The sequence below is a fragment of the Gopherus flavomarginatus genome, chromosome 12 (genome assembly GCF_025201925.1).
Source record: "Gopherus flavomarginatus isolate rGopFla2 chromosome 12, rGopFla2.mat.asm, whole genome shotgun sequence".
NCBI classification, from domain to species: domain Eukaryota; kingdom Metazoa; phylum Chordata; order Testudines; family Testudinidae; genus Gopherus; species Gopherus flavomarginatus.
In genome coordinates, this window is record NC_066628.1 from 24,290,687 (window position 1) to 24,296,770 (window position 6,084).

The 6,084-nt window shown below is 45.4% G+C and overlaps 1 protein-coding gene across 1 annotated transcript in view; it reads left to right on the forward strand.

The window, feature by feature from the left end:
• Positions 1-6,084, forward strand: part of LOC127032468 (zinc finger protein 436-like) — a 148,834-nt gene that overhangs the window by 46,531 nt on the left and 96,219 nt on the right. The gene's annotated exons all lie outside the window — the stretch shown is intronic.

A 6,084-nucleotide genomic window follows, 5' to 3' on the forward strand; every position in this document is an offset into this window, starting at 1 on the left:
GAACTTGGGAGAGCAGAATTCCTGCCCAATCCAAAGGTTTTGAGCCTCCTGGGCTTCTTTGGGGCCTCTGAGATTGCTTGCAGACTTTACTCTTTTGGCTGCAGAGATCCTGTCAGAGCCACACTGCAGCACTGGTGTCTCAGATCTACATGACACCAATTCTCCTGCCAATCTTGTTAAGTAATTCCTTGCTAGTCTCAGGACTCTTCACCTCTTATTGGCTCACCATTATTTCAAGACAGTGTGAGTTAAACCCTTTATTTCATAGATGTTTACGGTCAGAGGGGATCATTGTGATCATCCAGTCTGATCTCTTGCATAGCTCATGCCAGAGAAGAAAGACAAGGACATATGACCTAGCTTTTATAACACAGGGTCATACTTTCTTGGTTATTCAAAGATAAATATATCAAGTGGGATTCACAAAGGTATTTAGGTATTTAACTTCCATTACACCATCCTTCTAGGCTAGAGAGTTGCACACTTCATTGTTTATGTAGCCTGATCTTAACTGTCAGCAGGGGCTCTCACCTCCTGCTCTGGTCAGAACCTGATTGATTATGGATTTCCATAAAAACTGGGCATTTCTGGTTTTCCAATTTCCACTCAAATCAAAAGGGTTCTGACCAGAATGAGGGGAACAAAGGAGATGGCTGAAGTGGGGACAAGACCAAATTTTGGGAATGCATGCAGTTGATGTGGGGAGCAGGGCTTAAATTCAGCCAGAGCCATCTGGAGTGGAACTCCAGTCCATATTTGTAAACCCATGGGAGACCCAGTGTACCCTGCAGGGCAGAAGCCCTGAGTGCCGGTGCACTCCATGGGGCAGAAGTGTAACAAGAGGTCTGGACTTGACATGACCCACAGCCTTTTTGTGTATGGACTTAGCATAACCCGCAGACATCTTGTATGCTCAGTCACCATAAATTGGAACGAAAAACTATAGTCAGGAGAATTTGGCCTTGATGCAGGTGGACAGATAGAAAAGTATCAGCTACAGCATTACTAACAGGAATAGCTAGATAGTCACAAAGTCATGAGGGGGGAGGGGAGGGAATGAAGAACTAACCTTGAGTTTCTGCAGTTTCTTCCTGATAATAAAAAGTATGAGATTTTGCTGTTGCAAGTGTATCCCACTAAGTAAGCATAAAGAGAAGTGACCTTGAGAACTTTTTACTGACTTTGAAAAATGCAAAATCTAATGAGTGCATGTGAACCCATGTATAGCGAGAATGATTGGTTAGTGGGTTTTGCATAGCTTTGTTTTAAATAAAATAATTGGTTAAGGCATAAATAAGAGAGAACCTCATTTTAACTATATAATGAGGTCAGAAAACAGGCTTTTTGGAGCTTAACTCCAGAATACTGCTCAATACCAAAGCTGCTAAGATTTTTAAACCTTGCATGAACAGACTGTGGAGAAGCTGGAACCCAGATGACATGACCCTGACCAGCCATTGGGAGACGTCTATTTTATTGGGAGTGGTGAACATAAGATACTTGGTGTGTGTATTCTGTTGATTTGTTGCTAATTGTTAATAAATGTGTACATGTTTAAGGATATTCACTGTGTGAAGGCACTGGGAAAAGGCCTTGCATATCAGAGCTCTGAGTCCATCAGGAATGAGTGTTGGCCCTCAGCCTAGGGAGGGGTAGAGCCCTGAGCCCAGGGAGGGGTAAAGTTGGGTCCCTTACGCCCTGAGTACCCACGAGGATGGGTAGGTGTGGAGTCTAAAATTGTGTGGGTAAGAGACACGTTGAGCTCCGGCATGCCCCATGGGGCAAAAGCTCCAAGCCCCAGCGCACACAGTAGGGCTGAAGTCCCAAACCTTGGGGCTCCTGCAAATACTCCAGGAGAATGGCTAGCCAGAGTGGGGGGAGCGGGCACTAACCCTAACCCTAATCTAACTCTCACATCACAGCCACACACCTGTATCCTGAGGGATCCAATTGTGATTTTACAGTTTTCTGATTTTCCCCAAAGTCAGTAGTGTTCTGTCCATTAACGCCTAGGACATTCCTTGAAATTTTGGAATTGATCAGATATGGCTTTCAAAAGTTGTCATGTTACTTACACATAGACAACAGAGAAATGCCATGGAGTTGAGTACAGAAGGTCCTTGTTACTTAACCAATGAAACCTGTGCATAGACAAACCCACCAGCTTAAATTGACAGGTCACAACAGCTGGTTGTTCAGGGTAGATAGAATCTTCAGTCCAGCTCACAGATGTTCTAGGCCACATCTATACGGTGGCAATTAAAATGGTATAGCTGCAGCACTGTGGCTACACTGGTATAATCCCATAGTGCAGACATAGTGCACAGCAAGGGAAGAGGGTTTTCCATTGCTGTAGGAACTCTCCCTCTCCAAGTGACAGTAGCTGGGTTAATGGAAGCATTCTTCCATGGACCTAGCTGCATCTGTGCTAGGGTTAGGTTGGCATAGCTACAATGCACAAGGATTTTGATTTTTCACACCTGAGTGCCATAACTATGTCAGCCTACATATTAAGTGCAGACCAGGCCTTCCCTGCCTCAGCTGTAGTCTTGTTCGGTCCCGATAATGCTGCTTTCTTCTCTGGGTTGCACTCATATTGGGACAGGACACCAGCCCTGCTCAGAAGCTACCATTCTGGGCTCTAGCATGTCAGTTCCAATTTCCTTTGTCAAAAGTAAAAGCCTAGATTCATGAAGGGACATAGGTGTTTTGACACTGAGTGTCACAGTGCCTAACATTTAGGCACGTAAAAGCTACAGGAACACCCTTGTATCCATTAAGCCTGAGGTAAGTGCCCAGGCTCAATAAATGGGGAGAGGCATGTGCCTTAGATTGCAGGGAACCACGTAAGATCACTAGTGGGAGATTCTGATGAAATGAGTGGTGTGCAACCTCCACCCCCATAGAGATAGGGCCTAAATCCAGGCTGCAGGGAACCCTCTTTTGGAGTTAGGCACTTGAGGCAAGTGCATGGAATTAGAATTAAGGTGCCTAAAACTGGAGATTAGGTATTTAAGTACCTTTGTGAGTATAGGCCACAGTCTCTCTGTGTTATGCGTGCAAATACCACCTTGCAAATGTGAGCAGAGTCCTGCTTCACACACTTTTGCACTGACTTAATGGGTTAAAGAAATGATTTAGTAAAATCAGTGTAACCCTCACATTTGAAGAGTGGCTTATTTCAATTAACTTCACCCTATTCATTATCAACTGAAGCTACACTGCAGTTGGCCACTCTTAAACCAAAATAAGAATGTCCTCAAGTGAGTTTGCATTGATTCAATTAAATCATTTTAAATTCACACCTTACCTTAACATGTTAGCACAACTTCCTTCAGTAGCCAAGTACAGAGTGTCAAAGATCTGCCAGTTAATTTGTAGGCTTTGATAATTTTTAAATAAAAATGATACAAAGAGTTCAAAGCGTCAGTTGTTGGTCATTGGGGGCAACATACAGAGTATAGGGGGACGCTGGTATGTGGGAATTGGTTAGCACATAACATATACAGTCTGCAAGGTACCCCAGTGCGGGGTGTATGGTGGGTGGGATCAAGAAGCAGTAAGGAAGTAGTGAGGGTACATCGCTCATACAGTGGGTTACACGCAGTCATGGGTATAAGTAAGCGGGCCGGGTAATGGGGACAGGATGACCCTTGCATGGTGGAATCTAGTTCGGTGGCTTTAGGGCTTAGGGGATATGGTTCAGTAAGGGGGGTTTATAGGCCTCCTCTACTCACCATATTTGCTAATATGCAATTCACCAATAAATAGTCCATTCTGTTGACAAAATGTGAACGTCACTAACAACTGTACAACAAACCATAAACTTATGACTATGTTCTCCTTTCCCTGGTACAGAACCCCACCCACCCCAGAGATAAGCTGCAAATGGGTATAAACTGGTCATGCATGTGTTTAGACTGGAATTGAGAAGATTTCGAACCATAAGAGGAGTGAGGTTCTGGAACAGCCTCCCATCATGAGGAGTGATCAGGGTTGCCCAGAAGATTCAGGGGACCTGAGGCAAAGCAATTTCAGGGGCCCTTCCATAAAAAAAGTTGCAATGCTATAGAATACTATATTCTTGTGGGGTTGTGGGGCCCAGGGCAAATTGCCCCACTTGCCCCACCGCCTTCCCGGGGAAGCCGTGGGAAAAATAAACATTTTAAAACCTTCCACATCTTGGCACGAACCCAGTTTTGAGAAAACTTCTTTTCAAGTCACCTTTACAAGGTATCACTGGTTCTCAGCATCAGCTAGTACTAAAAGGCACTAAACCTCATTAAAAGGGTTGGACAAATATTTTCCATCAAAACTTTTTTTGGATCAAAAACTAGAAGTTTTTAAAAAGCAGGAGAAAATCACAGACAATGTCTACTTTCCTTCAAAATTAGTTGTGTTTTTTTTTTAATTGAAAAGCTGAAATTACTGTGCAAAACCTGAACATGGTTTGGGGTTTCAGAAGTGAGTGGCCAAAAATTTGCTGCTTGCTGTGTTTGTTTAAAGAAACAATAAAACAATTCTGCTTAAAAATAAATCCAAAACTTTTGAACCACCTCAGCTTGTGACCAAATGCCTGAAACCATCCACTCAGAGATTTTTCCAGGTTTCTGATACTCTGCTCGCTTCCTTGACTCCTATCTGTCTCCATAACTTTGGGTTCATTTAGCTTAGAACATAAGAACATAAGAATGGCCATACTGGGTCAGACCAAAAGTCCATCCAGCCCAGTATCCTGTCTACTGACAGTGGCCAATGTCAAGTGCCCCAGAGAGAGTGAACCTAACAGGTAATGATCAAGTGATCTCTCTCCTGCCATCCATCTCCACCCTCTGACAAACAGGCTAGGGCCACTATTCCTTACCCATCTTGGCTAATAGCCATTAATGGACTTAACCTCCATGAATGTATCTGTTTCCTAGAGACTGGCTCCACGGGGTCCCTCACAAACTGGAGATGGTTACTGTGGGTTTGTCTTTAGTATAGCTTATGTACATACTCCACAAACTGAGCATTTGAGCTTGTTCCTGAATCTGGGATGAGCCTATGTTGTGAAAACTGAAATGCTCAAAATAGCACATGCATGTGAATGGACACAGGGTGCTAAAATTAAATTAATCCAGGTTCTCAAACTGTGGATCAGGACCCCTCAGGGGGGTCATGAGGTTATTACTGGGGTCAAGCGCGTGCTTGGGGCAGCAAGCCGCGGGGGGGGCGCTCTGCCGGCACTGCGAGGGCGGCAACGAGGCTGCCTTCGGCGGCTTGCCTGCGGAGGGTCCGCTGGTCCCGCGGCTTCGATGGACCTCCCGCAGTCGTGCCTGCGGAAGGTCCGCTGGTCCCACGGCTTCGGAGGATCGAAGCTATGGGACCAGCGGACCCTCCGCAGGCAAACCGCTGGAGGCAGCCTGCCTGCCGTGCTTGGGGCAGCAAAATCCCTAGAGCCGTTCCTGGCCATGCCACTTTAGCTTTGTTCAGGGCTGCTCCTGTATGCGGCGTGCTGAGGCACCAGGGATGGGGGAAGGCAGAGGCAGGGCCGGAGCCTTCTCTTGGGGGCCCTTGCAGGTCCCGGGGCAAATTGCCCCACTTGCCTCCACTCTGGGCGGCTCTGGGAGTGGTGGCCACACAACTTCACTAGTTTTAAGATCGAGCTTGGTACATTTATGAATCGGAGTATATGTTGAGGTTGCCTGTAGTAGTATGGAACTGGACTCAGAGACACGGAGTCCCTTCCAGTCCTATGTTCTATTTTATCTATTCTTTTATAGAGGTACTGCTCCCCACCATAGTATTTGAGTGCAAATGGTCCCTATGTGCTAACTACTTATGTTAAACAATGTTCCAACTTACATTTAGCAGTGATGTTCAGAGTACCTTTCCCAGCCCTGAAAAGAAGCTCTCTGTACTTGAAACTTGTCTCTCTCACCAACAGAAGTTGGTCCAGTAAAAGATATTGCCTCCCACACCTTCTCTCTCTAATTACCGGGGACTTACACAGCTACAACTATGCTGCTTTCCAGTAGTGTGTTAAGCATGTCCCTATGCAAAAAACACAGAGATCCTGCCAGTGCATCACAAACTCCTGTA